Source organism: Anas acuta, chromosome 18, assembly GCF_963932015.1.
Source record: "Anas acuta chromosome 18, bAnaAcu1.1, whole genome shotgun sequence".
Taxonomy (NCBI): Eukaryota; Metazoa; Chordata; class Aves; order Anseriformes; family Anatidae; genus Anas; species Anas acuta.
The window spans coordinates 487,745-510,714 of record NC_088996.1 but is presented as its reverse complement, the minus strand read 5'-3'; the positions used below and the strand labels follow the sequence as shown (position 1 = coordinate 510,714).

Below are 22,970 nucleotides of genomic sequence, written 5' to 3'. Positions count from 1 at the left end.
GCCCTCGCCCCACACAAGGGCTTTTTCCACAGAAGCCACCAACGACCTGCCACCTCTCCCCCTCCCGATTCGGCATGCCCCAGGGCACCACTGACCACCAACCTCATTGTGGGACCATGCCTTATCATCCTGGGCTATCCCAACAGCTTCCACCCATCAGGAGGTCCCAGTTGTAACAAATGACTGAGACCCAAATAGGGTTACAATTGTACTGGGTCTGGCTGGAATGTTAACTTTCCCGGCAGCAGCCCATACAGGGCCGTACTCTGTACTTGTAGCTGGAACAGCAGTGTTATCACACCAGTGTTGTGTCTACTGCTGAGCAGCAGTGGCACAGTATTGGGCCTTTCTCTAACCCTCCTAGGGGGTGGGCAAAAAGCGAGGAGAGAAACATCACTAGGGCAGCTGACCTAAACCAATCAAAGGGATATTCCATACCATGTGATGTCACACTCAGCAATAAAAGGTGGAAACAGGAAGAAGAGGGGAGGGGTGGGCTCTCGTTGAGAAGACGTCGGTCCTCCTCTCGAACACCGGCTGCGTGCGTTGAGGCCTTGCTTCAAGGACGTGGTCAATCATCGCTCATTTGTGGGAAGTAGAGAGTAATTTCTTTCCTCTGCACTTCCATATAGCTTTCATTTATTTTGTTTGTTTGTTTTCCTCCCTTCTTTTTATTTTCCCTTTTCCCCTCCCTTTCCCCTTTCCCTTTTTATTTCCCCTTAGTTAAATTGTTTAGTTCATGGTAGTCTTTATTTAATTATTATAATTATTTCCCTTTAATTAAATTACCCTTATCTCAACCCGTGAGTTGTTCTTTGCTTTACTTCTTCCCCTCCTCATCTAAATGAGGGGGAGTGAGAGAGCGGTTGTGGGGTTTAGCTGCCCAGCACGGTAAAACCACCACAGATGGATCTAAGACACTACTTTGAGACAGCCAATGTCTAGAAGCCAGTGCAGAGAACAACGTCTCATCACACTAAGATGCATGTAATTCATGCCACAGCCTGACAAAGACTACTCGTATACTTGCTATTTGTCCAGTTTTCCCAACTGTTTCATACTATTGTATTGTACTTTGTCTTTTAGATAAGACAAATGTGAAAAAGAACTTCAGACTGGTTCTTGTGGCTTGTGTCAAACAAAATTCAAGCATAACTACCATGTTCCCTGCCTTCTACCTACACTCCAGGCTGCTCTTGTATGGTAAGTAGAGAGTAAACTACACATACATGATCCTAAAGCCTCAGTTACCATACCTAGGAGTCATATAAAACAAAATAATTTTGCCTGATCCCTCCTTCACCTCCTTTTGCTACATCTAATATTATTCCTCCATGCCTGCATGACATGCTGGTTGACCACAGAAGTAAATACTCAGGAAGTGACAGCACTGTTAAGGCACTTACTGCATACCTAAGGCATGAAGACAGGTCATTTTCTCCAGTGTTCAGATCCTGCCTGTCCTGTACGAGTAATATCATTTTAGGTCTGGTAGTTCCCAATGTGACCCGCATAACAGTTTGCATCAGACACATTGAACTATACCATAAAATTCAGACTGGAGGGGAGAGACAAGCCAATTGATATGGGATCTGTGCTTCCTCCCTCCTCAAACTCTTCCAACATCCTGTTCCAGATAAAATAAATACCATGAAGCTAGTCTGATCTTTTTTTTTTTTTTTTTTCTTTTTCATTTAGCTTAGGCAGTCAGACTTTTGCTGTATTCCTTACAGTACTTTTGCTGCTTGTTAGTATTTGCTAGATGTCATCAATGCTGCTATTACAGGCAGAAGTCCACACACAAACTTCATAGCAATACTTTATTGCCACTGCTGTGGTTTTTCATCCTGACTATCACCCTAGGTCAGTTATAGTCAAGCTTTCTCCATTCTTCTTGATCTCTCTACTGCTCCATCTAAAAGGTCTTTCTACATCTTTCAGGATACCTAAATATGTGTTTGTTCAGGTTCTTCAAACAAGTTTTCTAATCAACTTATGTATACACGTGAATTCAACTACTATCAAACTATCATTTAATCACGTTAAATCATGCTAGAATAGCAGAAGTGAACCTCTGCAATACATTTAAAATCTGATAATCTAGAAGTTCAAATCAAACTTTCCAGTTCAAATTTTATTAAATTGAAATTAAAGCCTGAGTTTTGCAGCACACTAGTACAGTCTTCAAAAACACCCACACAACAGAAATAAAAATCCTGCACTGAGAAACCTGTTTATGGAAAAAGGTGATGCTTCTGCTTTCGAAAAATACCCAAGCCCAAACAGTGCTTCCCCTAAAATTGATTCGACGAGTCCACACAAGTGGTTACAACTTGCAGCAGAATAAGGACTACACAATACTTTGAGAGTGATTTTTTTTTAAACCATAGCTAACCAGGTAAGTAGAACAGAGAAAATGGATACTGACCCTCTCCCTTCTCCCCCCCGAGACATTCTCAAAAAGAATTACAAGTTCTTGCAAAGACTCTGAGGTGGCACTTCCAGGTGTTTACTAAGGTTCACTCCATGTATATTTAGACGCAAAAATACTAAAGTACAAGTAGCCACTGGTTAATACTGCTTCTGTTCCTGTACTAATTAATGTTTAAAATATTGCTTCTTTACTTGATCAACCACTCTGACTGAGAATAAGAAGTAATCCTTTCAGTTAAGGCCTTGCATATTTTCTTAGATGGAGAAATAAAGTCATCATATACCGTGAAACTTTGAAAAAAAAAAAAAAAGTTTTACATTCAGACAGACTGAAGCAAAAGGCACAAATCACCAGATGTCATGCTTGGACAGGGGAAATCATGACACATAAATGGTATTGCAAAATAAATCAAGGATACAGAAATATTTCTACACAAAGAGCAAGAAATACCCTAATAAAGCCCAAATCTTCATATATAAAAAGCCTGAAAGCATCACTTTTTCAAGAAAAACAGCAAACCCCTTCACAACATTGTATAAAATTGATTTTTGGCATGGAGGAAAGGGTTAAAAAAAATCAAGCTTTAATGATGAAATACTGTCCTTTAACAAAACAAAAGATCTAATATGACTATTTCACCATAGAAAACTAGCTTCTTGGCAGTAAAACTTCAGCCCGGTCCATTTAGAAAAATATGTTTACTTGGAGCAATGAATTCTATTGTTGGTGTAAAAGCAGACAACAATTAATTCTGATGCCAGCACAGGAATCTTTGTGTAGTCAGAAAGAAAATCAGGGCATGGGCTTCTGCCTGTAATGAGGAAATCTGCAGGTGCACTACAGAAACAGCATTCCCTTTGTGGAGAAATACAATGTGTTTTTGACTTCCAATTTTATGGAAGATTTGAAAGCTTGTATTTTCTTATAAAAAGCCATTCTACTCAAAGATTCTTAATACCAAAACAATTTTCAAGTTTCTCTTAAAAAAAATAAATGTGCAAGGACAGGTCTGAGAAAAGAAAACAGCATGTTCGTGTTACCTGATCTTTATAGAGTAAGCATCATTCCTCAGTGAATAAAACACAGCTCCATCATTTCAAGGACAGACTGCACTTGCGTTGTCTGGAAAGACCTTGTGTAAAAGCTTTTTTTTTTTAAGAATGAAAAAATGAGTCATTTACATCATCAAACTCTTCTTTCTACATGGTGCACACCTGTAAAACAGCTCAAGATATTAGTAACAGTAATTAACTGAATGCCACTTTCATTCAGGTACTTCAATTATAAGAAGCTCAGAATAAATAATACTTTTTACTTCATTTTCAGCCTGAAGCTCTCATTGATTACCTACCTTTAGAATGCCACAAAAAGTAATGTTTCATGAACTGAGATAAGAAAACATACATATGTCAAAGATGTAAGCATCACCAAATCAGGCTAAGCAAGCCAGAACAACATGGGATCTATAAAGATTAATCACCAATACTTCCAGCCACATTTTACCACTAGAAGCAGTGTTTGTGACATTCCTACAGAGCTCACAGATCTGTAAGAAAAGGTGAGGTAAGGAACAGTCTGTCTGTCTTCACTTCAAGTCAATGATGTCCTCATCATATAAAGAAGTCAGATGGAATGGATAGCTAGATGGTGAGCTCTCCTTTCTGTTTGCTACAGTATCAGGATCTGAACTAGTGGAAAGATGATGACTCTCAGAAAAGCTTTCAAAAGAGGCTGAGATTATTCTGCAAAGATGAAGACAAAAGTTACTGAAAAACAATACACAGGTAAGGGCAAGCAAGGTCAGTGGCTATTTCTGCATACAATCAAGTTATCCTAAAGGCAGAGACAAACCATTAAAACTGAATTTCTCTCTGTTTTACTCTGCTTCTACACCAGGCTAGCACTGAACCAGAGCCTTGATAACAACTCATATTAAAACAGAGATTACATACATCAGATTATTGCCCGAAGGTAATGTTAATGAATGTTTCCCTCCATATAATTTTCCAATAGTGGAATAAATATAATAAAGTTTTACATTGCAGTGGATTGAAAAAAAATAATTTCAGTCTACTGTATCTTGGATGAATTCTGCTGCTACTTATCACCAATGCAGGTTATAAAAACAATGAAAAAAACACAATGGCAGGGGATCTGGTAAGCAGATACAAACAGACATATGCAATAGTGTTTCTTTACAAAATTTATTTTGGAGATAATGAGACACAAGGATATGAAGAAAATAGCAAGTGAGTCTGCACAGTGCAGATGCTGTAGGCCTGATGACTATCTCAACTGCACCAGGTCCCCACAAAGTCCCATTTAGTCTTGCTTTGCTCATAACATATCTTTAGCAAGAGGTATAACCATTTCAGTACTGATAGTATTCAGATACTGTAATACACATTAGGATGAAATTCTCAGTAGTATACAAGGGCCTCAGTCAGTGTATACCGAACTAAGATTAGAGTAAAAAGGTTGAGAAACAATCAATTCCCAAAATACTTACAGTCTAACTTAGGTTATTTTCTAAAGCCCATACATTTACCTGTCGCTACTAGTTGATCTTAGCGCTTCCTGCTTGGGATCTGACTGTCTTCGAGGAGCCTTTTTTTGCTTCTGTGCACCTTCTGTCTTGGGAATAGGTTCATCCAAAAGGCCTCAATAAAGGAATAAAAGTCTTAATACTCTCAAAAGGAAATAAAACATTCACAAAAAACATTGTGATCTCTCTTGATGGTTTTCATTACTAACTAAAAAGTTCCTAGCTGGCTTAGAATATGGTTACAATAGAATCATCATAGAATGGCTTGTGTTAGAAGGGATCTTAAAGATCATCTAACTCCAACCCCCCCTGCCATAGATAGGGATGCCACCCACTAGATCAGGTTGGCCAAAGCCCCATCCAGCCTTGCCTTGAACACCTCCAGGTATGGGGCATCAACTTCTCTTGGTAACATGTTCCAGTACCTCACTACCCTTACAGTGAAGCATTTCCTCCTAGTCTAATCTAAACCTATCTTCTTTTAGTTTAAGACCACTTCCCACATTCTATCATTATCTACCCGAGTAAAGAGTCCTTCTCCATTTTTTACAAGACTCCTTTAATTATTGAAAGGTCACAGTGAGGTCCTCCCTGTAACCTTCTCTCCTCCAGGCTGAACAGTCGCAGCTCTCTCAGCCTTTCTTCATAGGAGAGGTGCTCCAGTCCTCTGATCATCTTTGTAGCCCCTCCTCTGTACTCGCACTAACAGGTCCAAATCTTTCTTGTGCTGGGGGTCCAGACCTGGATGCAGTACTCCAAGTGAGGCCTCAGAAGGGCGGAGTAGAGGGGCGACAATAATCCCCTCCCTTAACTGGCTGGCCACTCCTCTGTTGATGCAGCCCAGGATGCAGTTGGCCTTTTGGCCTGCAAGTGCACGCTGCTGGTTCATGTCAAGCCTTTTGTCTACCAGAACTCCCAAGTCCTCCTCTGCAGGTTTGCTCTCAATGCGTGCTTCTCCTAGCCTGTCCTCATATCTGGGATTTCCCTGACCCAGGTGCAGCACCTTGCACTTGGACTTGTTGAACCTCATTAGGTTCACGTGGGCCCACTACTCCAGCCTGGAACTTCACCTGAAATGCAGAAGGAAAAAAGAACGTTAACACTTTCATACCAGTATCAGTTCTAAATACTTCCAATGAAAAGTTATACAGAAAAGTTATAAACATTATGTGGGGTGCTTTTTAACCAAAGTAACAAAGATCTTCCTTGTACTGTATCTTTCACTATAAATAGGCTAGGAGGAGGAAGAAAAACGTCCACATTTTGCAGACTGACAACTTGGCTTACTGAGAAAAAGCATATTGCCTGTCTTAAAAACTGAAATTCAGATTCCTTTCTCTTTTCCTCTTCTGTCAACAGTGCAGCAGCAGATTTAAATACATCTAAATGAACAAGATCTACATACATCTTGCATTATCTAGTTGGTGTTCCTTTGTTTCTCTATTATTTATCCCTGTAGATCGATTGTTCACAGATCATGTTACACCAAATTTACTGTGCATTTATTAACTTTAAATTTATTCACTCTTTTGAGACTAGAAATACTTCTTGCCTTTAGTTTTCATTAGTTTAATTAGCTATCATAAATTAATTAGCTGTTCATAAATGAAAGGAATGGCATATGTGAAGTCTGAAAGTTTTCCCACAATTTTATACCTCTTTTTGCTTTATAGTCTTGGCCATACTGCCAAAGGCTCATTACGGTAGTGAAGCTTAATTCTTCCCCTCCTACAGACATGATTTCTTCAAAACAGTGCTGCTGTGCATTCAGAAGAGATACTATGGGGCAAAAGCTCAGCCAGGTGTTTCAGATCTCTGGATAAGGTTTCCATCTTCCAGACTCTCAGCCATGAAAACAAAATCTTTTAACTGATTGATTTCATTTTACTAAAGATAATAATCAAAGCTTCAAGCAGCCTGGAAACCATGTTACCTTCTCAAGAAGAAAGAGAACATAATGGTATTTCATAAGCCGTCAGTGCTTGAGGAGAACTTGAACTCATTTCCTTAGAACTGCTATGAGATGATCCCCTTACTGCAGCAGTAGCTTTCAAATAAATATCTGACTGAAATCACAAAGAACTCATCATTAGTACAGCAAAACTTTCTTAAACACTTGATGAAGAAGAGCTTAAATGTTTGTCCACTATGTTCTATTGCCACTGTTGGTGTATTGCTGCTAAGTTAACTACAGCTGGCCACAGAAAGGCTATCTCACTGTAAATGGGGAGAACTTCTGTGATGTTCAGAAGAGCATTTGCCCTGTAAATAATCAAATACTTCAGCTCTGCATTACTGCAAGCAGTAAAGGACAGTTAGATCAATTCTGATTATCACTGTACTCACTACAAGCTAAGAGCACACAAATTAACAGTTAATGCAAATCAGAAAATGTGTCAGTTTTGGTTTGGTTTGGGCTTCAGCAACTCTTTATGTGAATTAGGTCCCAACACCTCACAAATAGTCAAACATTCTTTTCTCGTGTCTTACCCTTGATGCTACAAGCTGAAGCTCAGGCACAACTGCTGTGTGGACTAAGTTTCCACTCACCACTAATCGGATCTCAATGGAATCAGTAGTGAAGGCAAGAATAGAAGGGAAAGCACAGACTGCAATGAAACAAAAATTATTTTTCAAGGAAGAATGATTAATGTAAATGTTTCTCAGATGCTGCCTGAAAACAATTATTGAGTATCTGACCTACTCTGGTATCTCCCTTTCCTATGACAAAATTTGTCTACTGTACTGATGGACATGCAGATACAAGTCTGAAGAAAACTTCACTCTCCATGCCTGACAAAATATAAACTGAATGGAAAATAAAAAACAGAAAAAAGATAAAGGAAAAAAAAAAAAGTTTATCAGAGGAAAAACTTGGCTCCAAGGCTCCACTTATTAAAGATACCATATACAGAATCTTAGCTGAAGTGGCATCATGAATGCTTAGAGACTCACAGAATCATCTAGGTTGGAAAAAACCTTCAAGTCCAACAATCAACCTGACCTACCAAGTTCCATCATTATGTCCCTTGGTGTTGCAGGAAGCACAGCTGAAAGCACGACAGACACCAGTAGAGTCAGATCATGCTCCATTTTATTGCCCGAATAGCCTAACTTTTATAGTGAACTTAACAGGGGTGGATAGTGTTTCACACAAAATTAGTGGTCAAAAGCACTCAGACAAACAACTACAAGAAAACAACCCCACTTGCAAGAAAACAACCCCTCTTGTGATTAGCAGTCACGTAGACCTTGTCCTTGAAACCAGAGGCTGGTAACAATATTTTTCTAAATTCCTCAATTGGGCAATGTGGGAACACTGTCATGGGAACTTCTCATAGTTGCCCTGGTAGCTTGGTTTGCTCAGCTGCAGCAAGCCATGGAATTTTTGCTGTTTCAAAAAATCCTTCAATACCTTGGTGTTATGTCAACACCTCTCCAGGGATAGGGATTCCACCACTTCCCTGGGCAGTCCATTCTAATGGTTAACCACGCTCTCTATGAAGAAATTCTTATTTATAGGAATTTATTAACCCATATTTATTAAATTTTATTATATTAAAAATAGATTTATGTATGTTAAATTATTTTTAATTTTATATTTATTCTTATAATTCCTAGCACACATTCTGCAATTCCACCAACAGCCAAGTGCAAGCCTAAATAGTAATGAAAAAAGGGTAAAAGAGGTATGTTCTTACCAACAGCATAAGGAACTTGATTCCAGCTAAAGTGAAAGTTAGTTTAAAAGTTAGAAAGTTAGAAAGCCGATGACTGGACGAGTGGAGAACCTCCATTAAAAGGATACACCTTTCTATATTGGCAAACATCTGTAACAAAAAAAAAGGAAAAAAAGAAACCTCCAATATCTTACAGCACAAATGACAAACACCAACATTATAGGTAGATTTTACAGAAGTGTGGATAATACACAGATAAATATCAAACACTTATGTAGAAGTCCCTCTATATCTAAACAGTCCATAAGGGAAATGTGCTTCCTTTGTGAATACATTTACAAGAAGCAAATAGTAGAGCTACATTTTAATAACTTGTCTGATTTCACAAAGTAAGTATTGTTCTGTTTTAGCAATCATCAGCTCCTTACTTTGTCTATGGATAGAGGAATAGTTAAGAACATTTCTGAAAGTGATGTAAGCAGAGCTGTACCCCTCTGACTGTAAGAACTACCCTTCAAGCAGCCACATACTAGCACAGTCTGTGTTCTTTGAGGATTGTAATACACATGGGATACTACAGATATCAAGATTTCATTAATCATATAACTTGTGAATCTACTACTTCTCTATTTTTAGGTAAAAACCTTTTTTTTTTTTTTTTTTTTTTTTTCTGTAATTGGTGTCTTTAAACTTAAACTAACTTTATATCCACAAGTGTAAAAAAAGGTCTTGTTTGAAATCCAAACTTAGAACACTGTCAAATCATGTGTTTTCGTACTTGTTCCATGATGATACTTTCATAATTGTAAAACTGTCACAAGACCAAAAGAGGTTTCCCTGTGACAGGGCCCTACAAATAGGGATTCAAGTTGCTGCAACCCTGTGCAACAGGCTTTAGGACCTTAGGATCAATCAAGTTTGTTAGCTTTGGCTCTGTGACGAGCCTACTAGAGTAGGACTGATTCTGCACAGAAGTACAGGTTTGGGAATTCACACTACTCTGTCTCAGACCTTTTAGTTCTGAAGCAGTACCGAGTGAACCAGAACTAGGTAGGATTTGTTAAACTACCGAAACCAATGAGGCATACAAAGATACACTTTAGAGACTTTTTCCCTGTGGTACCAATCTAAAGGCCAACACTAGAATATGTAGATGTATTTATCCTGTTTTCATCAATGCTCTCTTTGGAAAGGCAAATAGGACATGCCATCTGAAACAGAAAGCTGTGCTTTGTCCTTCAGCATCACCTCATAAAGGATGTTTCATACTCATAACTTTGATTTTCCTGAGGACTGAAAGCAAAACTACATGTGTACAGCACAGAAGAGCATATGCATATTAAATCCAAGCCCGTTTTATAAAAAGAGATTAAGAGAATTACAATTTTAAAATGTGCCAGCACAAAGAAGTGTGCAGAAAGAAAGAAAGCACGATGACAGAATGGGAAAGCACAAAGAAGAAAAGGGGTGGAATACTAACTTGTACATGTCCTAGAAATACCCATTGTGAGACTAGGCAAAGAATAAGATAGATCTGAAGAAATAGGACTTTTGTGAGTAAGATGGTAACATCTGCCCAATTACACACACCACAATAAAACAGTACTTCCATTTCTAGTCCTTCTAATATGCACTTAAATTGAAAAAAAAAAATGTATTTTGAAATACTTTCCATGAAACACTGAAACTTTAAAATACAGATCTAAACTCCAATGAACAAAGAATTACATGTTGAGATATTATCATTTCCAGTCTTCCCTAACTACTTACAGTTATAACATAACAGTAGGCCAGCTTCACCATCTTCATATACATCAATAGCTGCAACAAAATTTACCTGCAATGATAATAGGAAAGGGTAATGATCAAGCAGATAGGATACTGATGTTACTATGACCAGGTTTTGACTAAGAAGCAATCAAATCAGTTGGTGCACAATTACAGATAAAAGAAAAAAAAAAAAAAAAAAAAAACACTACTTCTTTTTTGTGATTAATTTTCAGGATGCCGACAGGATGGAAATCAATTTCTTTTGTATTCAATGCTGTATTTCAGTAATGCATATTCAATTTTGTACCTTCAGTATAAATACATACCTACAGTATAAAATGATACAAACTTACCTAACTTACTTGACAATATAAATTTTGGGAAACTGAGTTAATTCAGGGTAGCTTTGAATTAACATGCTAGGCTAAAAATAGCAATTCTTTCCTCAAACGAATAACAAGAAGAAGAAGAAGAAGAAGAACTAGAAGGAGAATTAGAAGAATTAGTAGTAGTAGAAGAAGAAGAAGAAAAAGAAGAATTAGAAGAAGAAGAAGAAGTATTAGAAGAAGAATTAAAAGAAGAATTAGAGGAAGAAGAAGAAGAAGAAGAAGAAGAAGAAGAAGAAGAAGAAGAATTAGTAGTAGTAGAAGAAGAAGAAGAAGAAGAAGAAGAAGAAGAAGAAGAAGAAGAAGAAGAAGAAGAATTAGAAGAAGAAGAAGAAGAATTAGAAGAAGAAGAATTAGAATTAAAATTAGAATTAGGATTAGGATTAGAATTAGAATTAGAATTAGAATTAGAAATAGAATTAGAAGAAGAAGAAAAATAAGAAGAATTAGAAGTAAAAGAAGAATTAGAAGAAGAAGATGAATTAGAATTAGAATTAGAAGAAGAAGAAGAAGAAGAAGAAGAAGAAGAAGAAGAAGAAGAATTAGAAGAAGAAGAAGAAGAATTTGTAGAAGAAGAAGAAGAATTAAAGAAGAAGAATTAGAATTAGAATTAGTTTTAGAATTAGAATTAGTATTAGAATTAGGATTAGAAGACCACAATCTGGTATGGGATATGTGGCCATCCCCATGAACTCCGGAGATGCCCGAGACTTTAAGAAAGAAATGGGAAACCTATTGGAGGACCCCTTAGGGGTGGCAGAACAGGTAGATCAGTCCTTAGGGCCCAATATCTACACCTGGGAAGAGATGCAATCTATTTTAGGGATATTATTTACATCGGAAGAGAGATGAATGATTAGAAAAGCTGGAATGCGAATTTGGGATCAGCAACACCAGCAAGGTCCTGCAGCAGACGTTAAATGGCCATTACAGAGGCCCAATTGGGATAATCAGGACCCTATACATCGTGGCCATATGCAGGACCTTAGGACCATTATCATTCAGGGAATTAGGGAATCAGTCCCGAGAGGGCAAAACATTAATAAGGCCTTTAATGAGCAACAAAAGAAAGATGAAACACCGACAGAATGGTTGGAGAGATTACGCAAAAGTTTGCAACTATACTCGGGATTAGATCCAGGAACCCCTGTTGGAGAGGCTTTGCTAAAAACTCAGTTTGTAGCAAAGTCTTGGATAGACATTAGGAAAAAATTAGAGAAAATAGAGAATTGGCAAGACCGGGGTCTAGACGAATTGTTAAGGGAGGCACAGAAAGTGTATGTAAGGAGGGAGGATGAAAAGGAGAAGAAGCAAGCACGAATAATGATGGCTGTGATGTGGGAGGGGCAGAGAAGAGGCGAATACAGAAAAGATTCAAAGGTGGTTCGCCAAAAACTAGAGGGAGAAGGGAAAGTGATGGGAGGATTGAGGGATGTGACTTGTTTTTACTGCAATAAGAAAGGTCATAAGAAGAAGCAGTGTCGACTGAGAATGGAGGATGAGAAGATGTTTAAGGAAGACTAGGGGTGTCAGGGGCTCTATCTGCTGGGGACCCGAAAGAAAACTGAGCCCTTGATAAAGTTAAAAATAGGTCCCCAGCGTGAGGAAATTGAGTTCCTCATAGATACAGGGGCTGAAAGATCTACAGTCCAAAATCTGCCTTTAGGATGTAAAATCTCGACAGAAAAGGTTCAAGTAATTGGAGCAAAAGGGGAACCCTTTGGGGTCCCTGTTATCAAAGAGCTGTTAATTGAATCGGATTCTAAATTAGGGGTGGGATCCTTACTCTTAGTGCCTGAGGCAGAATATAACTTGTTAGGGAGAGACTTAATAGTAGAATTAGGCATAACTTTAGAGGTAGTAGATAAAAAGCTAAAAATTATGTTGTGTCCTCTGAGAGCGGAGGACGAGCAAAGTATAAATCCTGAAGTCTGGTACACTCCAGAAAGTGTAGGAAGATTAGATATTAAACCTTTTAAGGTAACTATAACCAACCTGGGCGTACCAACGAGAATTAAACAATACCCCCTGTCTGAGGAAGGCAGACAAGGGTTAAAACCTGAAATTCAAAGGTTATTACAACAAGGGTTGCTAGAACCTTGTATGTCCCCGTTTAATACTCCAATATTACCAGTGAAAAAGAAAGATGGCAAATATAGATTGGTACACGATCTAAGAGAAATTAATAAGAGAACCGTGACCAGATTTCCTGTTGTGGCAAATCCCCATATCCTATTAGGTCAATTGCACCCAGATGATCAGTGGTATAGCGTAGTGGATTTAAAGGATGCATTTTGGGCATGTCCTCTGGAGGAAGGTAGTAGGGATTATTTTGCCTTTGAATGGGAAGACCCAGATACCCACCGAAAGCAGCAGTTACGGTGGACTGTCCTTCCTCAAGGATTCACTGAATCACCTAATTTATTTGGACAAGCCCTGGAGCAAATTTTACAAAACTACAATAAGCCACCAGGAGTAACATTAGTACAGTATGTAGATGATTTGTTATTAGCAGGGAGAGACGAAGATACTGTTAGGCAGGCCAGCATACAGCTGTTGAATTTTCTTAGCTTGCAGGGACTGAAAGTCTCGAAATCGAAGCTGCAGTTTGTAGAACAAGAGGTAAAATACTTGGGCCACCGACTAAGTGAGGGAACTAAGAAATTAGACCCAGACAGAATCAGTGGGATATTGGCTTTAATGACCCCACGAACTAAGAGGAAGGTACAACAATTATTAGGGTTGACTGGCTATTGTAGACAATGGATTGAAGATTACAGCGGCAAAGTTAAATTTATTTATAAAAAATTGACTAAGGATGGGTTGCTAAAATGGACCAAAGAAGATGAAAAACAATTAGAAAAATTAAAAGAAGAATTAGCACGCCCTCCGGTGTTGAGTCTTCCGGATTTGAGGAGGCCGTTTTTCTTATTTGTTAACAGCAATGAGGGCACTGCATATGGAATATTAGCCCAAGAATGGGCAGGGAGTTAAAAACCTGTGGCTTACCTATCCAAATTGCTGGACCCAGTTAGTCGGGGCTGGCCAAGTTGTTTACAGGTAGTAGTAGCAGCTGCTTTATTAGTAGAAGAAGCACAGAAAATTACCTTCGGAGGAGAAATCAAGGTGATATCCCCACACAATATCCGGGGAGTACTACAGCAAAAAGCAGAAAAATGGATCACAGATGCTAGGTTACTAAAATATGAAGGAATTTTAATTTCCTCCCCAAAACTAACATTAACAACAACTTCCCTGCAAAATCCTGCTCAGTTTCTTTATGAGGAACCGAACTAGCCCTTAGAACATGATTGCCTCCAAAATATAGAAGAGCAAACAAAATTGAGACCTGATTTGGAGGAAGAAGAGTTACTTATAGGTGTGAGGAATGTTTTAACAATTTGTGTCCATAAAGAACAATTCTGTTTGAATCCTGTCTGCCTCTGGGTCCTGCACTGGCAATTTAATTCTTGAACCACAGATGCAGTGTGTCCCAGTCTCCCCCTCATTCTAGTCAATTTATCACGTCTTCAGAAAACACTCCTTAAATTTATGAACCTGTTTGCTTTTGTTATTCTGGACTTCTATTTCTAACAGTTACAGCCTTTTTTCCTGTCTTCTCCGAGATTAACTTAACACTGCTATAGATGTGTTTGTGAATGGCTGAGGAAGAATGTTTTAATTACTCGTGAAGCGTCAAATAAGAAAGCTGTTTGTGTTTGATGTCTGGGAGTTTCAGAACAACTGATAACAACTCGTGACTGTTATGGGATACTCTGTGGATCTTTGGTATCTGGCCAGGGGGCCAAGAGATTAAGAGGAAGGAAAAAGAAGCTGAAGGACGGTTGGGAGACAAGACCTGCAGAAAGTGTTCTATAAACTTGGAATTGTGCCGAGTGAGTACAAAGGTGAGAGGAAGACTACGAGCCTTCAGCATGAAAGACCCCTAGAGACCCCCAGAGGAGACTGATGCGCATGCTCCAGTAGGAGGGACTGGACCCCGGAAGCTAATTATAATAATCTATTTTTTTTAGAAGTAGTAATGAATATGTATTAGTCTAGGAGCATAAAAATCAGCTGCTTGATGTAACTGGTGTGCGTCCTGGTGGAGTGGAGACTCCCGGTGCACCCAGCGCTGTTTGCTTACCTCTATTCCTTTATATTCTTTTAATAAATCCTATTTTTTTATTTAATCCTAATTAGAATCCTGAGCCATTTATAACAATTTGGGGGCTCATCGGGGATGGCTATAGTTCCTGAATTCTGATTTAATCTAGGAGAGGCGCCTCACCATTTGGTGGCTCCTGTTTGAGTCAGATCGGGACTAATGCCATCCTGAACCTGAATAAAGGTAAGCAAAGAATTTGATTTTTTTTTGAGCTCCCTTGCCGGCTGTTTTTTGCCCGTAATTCTGCGCGCGAAGATCCGGACGAAGACGACAGTCGTTTGGATACCGTCTGGTTTGATCCCAGACGAAGACAGCAGAGACGCTTGTGGATACCGTCCGATTGGATTCTGGACAAAGACGACTGATTCGTAAGATACCGTCCGGTTGGGTAAAGGTGCGGTTGCCAGTTTTTGTGTGTGAGAGTGTAACTGAGACTTCTAAAGTCAGCGTGGAGGTCTTTTTGTTTTCTCACTGGTTCTAATCTCCTGTTGGGGGGGCTGGGCTGGTGAAGAGAGGGATACGTGGGTGGGTGATAGGTCCTAAATCCCCTGCAAGACACTCTCACTAGGGGCAACCAAGGGCTGTGGGAATTGCCACTAGTAAAATTCCCGGATGGGTCAGATAAAATCGAAGACCAAGGACCAGAAAGGGAGCAAATTACCAGATATATGACCAAAAAGTCCATTATGAATAATGATTAGAAATTGGAACAATAGGGGCCCCAGAAAATTAAAGAGTAAATTAAAAATGATCCAGTATTATATGATAGAATGACCAAAAGAACCCTTAAGACCCCCTGTATTTTGATCCACGGAGGACGGGGTCTGTAAGGCTTTGAACATTAATAGTAGAATACCCGTGGATCTAGAAAAGAGCAAGCTGAAATATTTGAATTAGAAATTAGAGAGCAATTGATTAAGAATGAATATGTGCTACTGTGCTGTGCTGTGCTTATACCTCCAGATAACAGGAGCCTCTCGGGCCCCGAGAACCAGATCAAAAACAACCTCATGATTCAGACTTTAACCAAGGGGTCTAAAATAAGGAGGAGTGTTCACAAAGGGACAGGTTATGCATATGTATAGGAATGTTCATGTATATGTAACTTTTTACTAAAGCAATTTGCCACATTAGGCGTGCATGACTTTGGTGGGACTACCCGCCCCATGCCGCCCAGAACTGAGTAAACATACCTACTTTACAATCTTACTGATTGTGTAGTCAGCTTTCTGTGAGTCATTTTGGTGAGCCAGGCAGGAGACACTCTGCTCGGCTGCAGGATCGGCTGCAGCGCAGACGCCCCTAGGCGCACCCTGAGTGTTTTGCTCGGAGGGGACTCCACTCTCAGCTGCTCACTGCAGGAGCAAAGATCTCCTAAAACTGCAGACAAACGGTATGTTTTCGGCTGCTGGAGGGATACTAACTGGAGTGTTAATAATTGTATGTGCTTTTATGTATGTATTTTGTGTTGAAAGTATTTGTGTAAATGTAAGGGTTTGAAACAAAGTGTTACAAGTCACTTCACGAAGAACACAGTCAGAGACAATACTTGTTTGGTTGGTTATCATTCTAAATTATATTCCTGTGGTATGAATGAGATGTGCTGGAGGCCTCTGTGTGCGATGGTGCTGTGTGAGTGAGACGCAGCGTTGCTGCAAAGCGAGTGCAGAGTTCCGATCCGTTGTTCCGTACTCTCCGCAAGGGGAGTGGGCAGAGACGAACGAAGTGCTTGACAGACTGAAAAGAAGTGCTGTTTTATCCAAGTTTTGAGTGGTGGTGCCTAATATATGGGCCTGGTGTATCTTGTGTATCTTGTGTATCCTATTTTTGCTCTTAAATGTTTTGACTGTGACAAGAAAAAGGCAGGAGCATGATATGACATGCTTCCTGCAACCTATGAGGCCTGCACAGGCCGAGACCTGGACTTGCTGAGACCTGAACAGGCCGAGAGACCGGAGCGGCGCCGAGAGACCTGAGACACTACGGAGGGACTACCGCTGGAAGGCAGAGAGCCCTGAGAGATGCTGCAGAGCCACGGACGGCTCTGAGAGACACAGAATAGACCTGACAGAAGCTGCAAAACGCAGGGAAATTGAAGTAATTGCGGGACATCCGAGATCGAGTTGCTACGGGAGACCAGAGGCGTCAGTGGACACCGGAAACCGACCCTCACCGTGTGGCGAGTCGGCACAGAGCAGAGGGGCGGACATCAGGACCCTGCAGCCTGTCTGACATAACCATGGAGGCAGCGGCAGCAGCGGCCGTGCTGCTTCACTCTAGCATTCTTTTTATAAAAGGTTTATCTTGCAATGCAAAAAAGACTATTAGTCCCCAGATCGGTGTTATAACTATTACTAATGACGACTTAGCTCTATTGCAGGGCAGGAGTGCAGAGACGCAGATTACACTGCCAAATGACCACCGGCAGGCTCTTTCACAAACCTAAGGTTGCAGCTGGCACTGCCTGCAGCCGTATAGCAGACGTTACACTGTCTTTCCTAACTAGTAATCATGTGTCTCATCCATTTGTGGTGAATGGTCAGTGGCAAAAAGAAAAGGAGGATGCCACTGACACTAACAGCATGGGTAATAGGAGTAGTATAAGTGACACAGGTGACGGTGCGGGGTGCTCTGCCTGCTGCTCGCCTTCGCCTGACTGTGCACTGCTGCCAATGGTGCTAGAGCAAAATGTGAAGACTGCTCAGATGGCAGTGATGAGAGTGCTTGTGTGAAGAAGATGTGTGAAGAAGATGTGTGCTGAATCTGACTTTGTGTGCAACAGTGGTCAGTGTGTGCCAAACAGATGGCAGTGTGATGGGGATCCGGAATGTGAAGATGGGTCTGACGAAAGTGCTGAGCTGTGTCATATGAGAGCATGCCAGGTAAATGAAATCAGCTGTGGTCCTCAGTCGACCCAGTGTATCCCAGTGTCGTGGAAATGTGATGGTGAAAGAGACTGTGACAGTGGAGAAGATGAAGAGAATTGTGGCAATGTGACTCGTAGTGCAGCAGAGTTCACATGCAGTAGTGGACAATGTATTTCCAAAAGCTTTGTCTGCAATGGTCAAGGTGACTGCTCCGACCACTCGGATGAATCTTTGGAGCAGTGTGGCTGCCAGCCTGCACCTCCGGTGAAGTATTCTGTGAGTGAGGTGCAGTGCGGCTCAGGTGAATGTATCTACAAGAAGTGGTGATGTGACAGAGATCCTTATTGCAAGGATGGAAGTGATGAAATTAACTGCCCTTCCTGGACCATTTCAGATGTGAAGATGTGAACAGTGTCCATGGGAGTAAGGCAGTGCAGTGGTGTGAGAGACTGTCTGGATGGCACTGATGAAGCAAACTGTAACAATGTTATTCAGTGCTCTGGACCTGGCAAATTCAAGTGCAGAAGTGGAGAATGCATAGATATCAATAAAGTGTGTAACCAGCAGAGAGACTGCAAGGACTGGGGTGATGAGCCCCTGAAGGAATGCAACATAAATGAATGTGACTGTCCAGCTGGGAAACTGTGGAGATAGTGATGAAAGCCAAAACCCTGGTATCTGTAATCAAATCTGTATTAACCTGAAAGGCTATCAGATGAATCCTGCTACAGGAACCTGGAAAGGGCCATACGGCAAAGTAAATTAGATAACTGTTATTTAACTTGTCAGAAGATAAAAAAGAAAGTGTTTCAACAAGCAGCCACGGGAGGGAAGAATCACTGAACCCTCGATGTGAGGGACTGTACCTTGTTTTACTGACTACTGAAACAGCTGTGAGAACTGCAGAAAGGGACCCATGCATCCAGAATAAAAGGACCAGTAACTACTGAAACTTGGAGGGTTGAGTCCGCTCCTGGGAAACTGAAACTCAAGCTAAGGAAGAACCAATATTCTGGCAACGAGGCTCTGCATGAATTAAGGATGCCAAATAAAGGGGACAAGCCTGAAGGGAGGAAAGGGAGAAGGCAAGACCGGGGAAGGACTCTCCACTGTGGTGTGTATGGTCTGCTGAGGGAGGCAACCCCTATGGGTATTGACTGCCGAGTGAGAGGGCCTCGACTGGACTTCTCCCACACTAAGGTCAGGTTGTCCTGAGAAAATAACATAAGAACCTTTTTTTTTTAACTTATATAAAATTGTGATTCGTTTTCCAGGAGCTGGATCACCCTGAGCCATTTATAACATAGGGGAACAGATATATGTAGATGGTTCTTCACAAATAGTGGAAGGGAAACGGAAATCGGGGTACGCATTAGTGAATGGGAAAACTTTTGAAATAATTGAATCCGGACCTTTAAGTCCAAGTTGGTCTGCCCAGGCTTGTGAATTATATGCTGTACTACGGGCCTTAAGACTGTTAAAGGGCAAAAGTGGCACAATATATACAGATTCAAAATATGCATACGGGGTATTACATACATTTGGTAAAATATGGGAAGAGCGAGGGCTCATTAATTCACAGGGAAAGGGATTAGTACACCAAGAACTGATTACCCAAGTCTTACAGGCTATCAGAGGACCTAAAGAAATTGCTGTAGTACATGTTAAAGGACACCAGCGAGGCCTCACCCCTCAGATCAGAGGGAATAATTTGGCAGACCAGGAGGCTAAAAGAGCGGCACTAATGACTGTGCAAATTATAAAAACAAGGGAAGACTGCTCAGACTGCAGGAATGATTCAATGAAATTTCCATTCTATGATTATGAATGGGGGGACAGGAAGAAATATACACATTGTTACCATCATAGGCCAATTTATACTCTGCTTAGCTTCACATTACAAGAAAAAAGCAAAATGATTCAAATGGGGATAAAAGAAACAGATAAAGGCAAATGGGTGCTGCCTGATGGACGGGGAATGCTTTCAAAATCCGCAGCTCTGAGGGTATTACAAAGGTTTCACGAAAACACCCACTGGGGAACTCAAGCATTGGTGGATCAAGTTGCAATAAAGTATATGTGTATTGGAATTTATAATATAGCAAAATGAATTGTAAATGATTGTTTAACTTGCAGAAAGGTAAATGCCCAACACTTGAGAAAAAAAGTATCGGGAGGTCGGGAATTGGCTCACCGACCTTTTACTAAAATTCAATTGGACTTTACAGACCTCCCAAAAACAGGGAGGTACAAATATCTATTAGTGATTGTAGATCATCTTACACATTTTGTGGAAGCTTTTCCGACAGCAAGGGCCACGGCTCAAACCGTGGTAAAAATACTACTTGAGAATATTATTCCTAGATATGGAATTGTAGAAACAACTGACTCTGACCGAGGCCCTCATTTTGTCTCCAAAGTGTCTCGAGAGACCATGAAAGCTCTAGGAACAAGCTGGGAATACCACACTCCGTGGCATCCCCAAAGTTCTGGAAAGGTAGAGCGAATGAATGGTGAAATTAAAAAACAACTAACTAAACTAATGCTGGAAACAAAAGCCTCTTGGGTAAAATGTTTACCTCTTGCACTGTTAAACATACAGACACAGCCCAGGACTGATGTAGGAATTTCTCCTTTTGAAATGTTATATGGTATGCCCTATGACTTGGAATTGCCACTTGATCACCCTCAGTTACAGGATGCCCAGTTAAGACCTTATTTAATACAACTCACGAACCGACAGAGGGAGCTCCGAGTGAAAGGTTTGGTAGCACAACGCCCTCCGTTACACATAGCAATTCACAAGATACAACCCAGGGACAAGGTTTTAATGAAGACTTGGAAAGAGTCCAAGCTCAGCGAAGGATTGGAGAAGAGAAAATGGGAATATGAAGACCGACAGAATTGGTAGGAATCTTGGTTTAATTATTCACCTTGGCTTACTACCTTACTATCAACTATAGCAGGACCTTTATTGTTATTAATAGCAGCGCTAACTTTCGGGCCATGAATTTTTAATAAACTGATTGCGATTGTAAAAGGTCGTTTAGAAGCAGCACATCTAATGCTCATACGTGCCAAATATGAACCAGTAAGTACTAACGAAGAAATCGAGGAAACATTAGTTCTTGGAAGCCAAGCATTGCAGAGATTCAATGAACAAAATGAGTACTAACTGTTTATTGTCTTTTGTATCATTTGGGGGTACTATTAGATTGGCGAAAAGGGCTCGGAAAGCATTTTCTGGGGCTAAATTTTTCAGTCGTCTCCGATGCCAGCTAGGGATATGTCCAGGGTTGCTCGGAAAGAGCGAACACGGAGGGTCCAGTTGCATGTGGGGCTGCGTAAAGGCTACCCCGCGGAGTTCAGTTGTACCCAAAGCCTTCCTTTGGGGGCACTTTTGGATGGGCGAAAGGGGCTTGTAACGCGTTTTCTGGGGCCCGATTTTTCAGTCGTCTCAGATGCCAGCGAGGGATATGTTTAAGCATGCTCGGAAAGAGATAACACACAGGGTACAGTTGCATGTAGGGCTGCGTAAAGGCTCCCCTGGGGAGTTCACTTGTACCCAAAGCCTTCCTTTGGGGGCACATTTGGATTGGCGAAAAGGGCTCGGAACGCGTTTTCTGGGGCCCGAGTTTTAAGTCGTCTCCAATGCCGGCTAGGGCTATGTCTAGGGTTGCCGTGAAAGAGCGAACATGGACCGTCCAGTTGCATGTGGGGCTGCGTAAAGGCTCCCCTGGGGAGTTCAGCTGTACCCAAAGCCTTCCTTTGGGGGCACGCTTGGATGGGCGAAAGGTGCTCGGAACACATTTTCTGGGGCCCGATTTTTCGGTCGTCTCTGATGCCGGCTAGGGCTATGACCAGGGTTGCTCGGAAAGAGCGAACCCAGTGCGTCCAGTTGCATGTGGGGCTGTGTAAAGGCTCCCGGGGGGAGTACAGCTTTACCAAAAGCCTTCTTTTGGGGGCATTTTTGGATGGGCGAGAGAGGCTCGGAACGAGTTTTCTGGGGCCCGAGTTTTCAGTAGTCTCTGATGCCGGTTCAGGCTATGTTTAGGGTTGCTCAGAAAGAGCGAACACGGATGGTCCAGCTGCATGTGGGACTCCGTAAAGGCTCCCCTGGGGAGTTCAGTAGTACCAAAGACCATCTTGGGTGAAGCTCAACTCCCCAGGGGAGCATTTATGCAGCCCCACATGCAAATGAACCTTCCGGGTTCACTCTTTCCTAGCAAACCGAAAAATAGCCCTGGTCGGCATCGTAGACGACTGAAAAATCGGGCCCCAGAAAACGCATTCCGAGCCCGTATCACTCATCCAAAAGTGCATTCAAAGGAAGGCTTTGGTTACAACTGAAATAACCAGGGGAGCCTTTACGCAGCCCTACATGCAACTGAATTCTCAGGGTTTGCTCTTTCCGAGCAAGCCTAAATATAGCCCTGGCCAGCATTGGAGTCGTCTGAAAAATCAAGCCCCATAAAACGCGTTCCGAGCCCCTTTCGCCCGTCCAAAAGTGTATCCAAAGGAAGGCTTTGGGTACAACTGAACTCCCCAGGGGAGCCTTAACGCAGCCTCACATGCAGCTGGACCCTCCATGTTCACTCTTTCGAAGCAAGCCTAAACATGGCCCTAGCCGGCATCGGAGACAACTGAAAAATCGGGCCCCAGAAAACGCATTGCGAGCCCCTTTCGCCCATCCAAAAGTGCCCCCAAAGGAAGGCTTTGGGTACAGCTAGACTCCCCAGGGGAGCCTTTACGCAGCCCCACATGCAAGTGGACCCTCCGTGTTCACTCTCTCTGAGAAAGCCTAAACATAGCCCTAGCCTGAATCCGAGGAGACTGAAAAGTCAAGCCCCAGAAAACGCGTTCCGAGCCCTTTTGGACCATTCAAAAGAGCCCATAAAGGAAAGCAGTGGGTGAAGCTAAACTCCCCAAAGGAGCCTTTACGCAGCCCCACATGCAACTGTTCCCTCCGGGTTCGCTCTTTTCGAGCAACCACAAATAGAGCACTAGCCGGCATTGGAGATGACTGAAAAATGGGGCCCGAGAAAAGGCGTTGCAAGCCCCTTTGGACCACCCAAAAGGGCCCCCAAAGGAAGGCTTTGGGAACATCTGAACTCCCCAGG

General features: G+C 41.4%; 1 long non-coding RNA gene and 1 pseudogene across 2 annotated transcripts; both read left to right on the top strand.

The window, feature by feature from the left end:
* The first annotated feature begins 222 nt into the window (after positions 1 to 222).
* LOC137841778 (uncharacterized) lies at positions 223 to 14,433 on the top strand. 2 transcript variants are annotated; one of them, XR_011088738.1, is made up of 4 exons: positions 223 to 3,992; positions 4,109 to 7,217; positions 12,746 to 13,749; positions 13,970 to 14,433. It is a non-coding gene; the product is annotated as an uncharacterized lncRNA (long non-coding RNA). The 2 variants fall into 2 exon arrangements; XR_011088737.1 differs by having other exon boundaries at positions 225 to 7,217.
* A 3,173-nt stretch (positions 14,434 to 17,606) lies between these two features.
* Positions 17,607 to 21,071, top strand: LOC137841777 (very low-density lipoprotein receptor pseudogene; annotated as a pseudogene).
* The last annotated feature ends 1,899 nt before the right edge of the window (positions 21,072 to 22,970 follow it).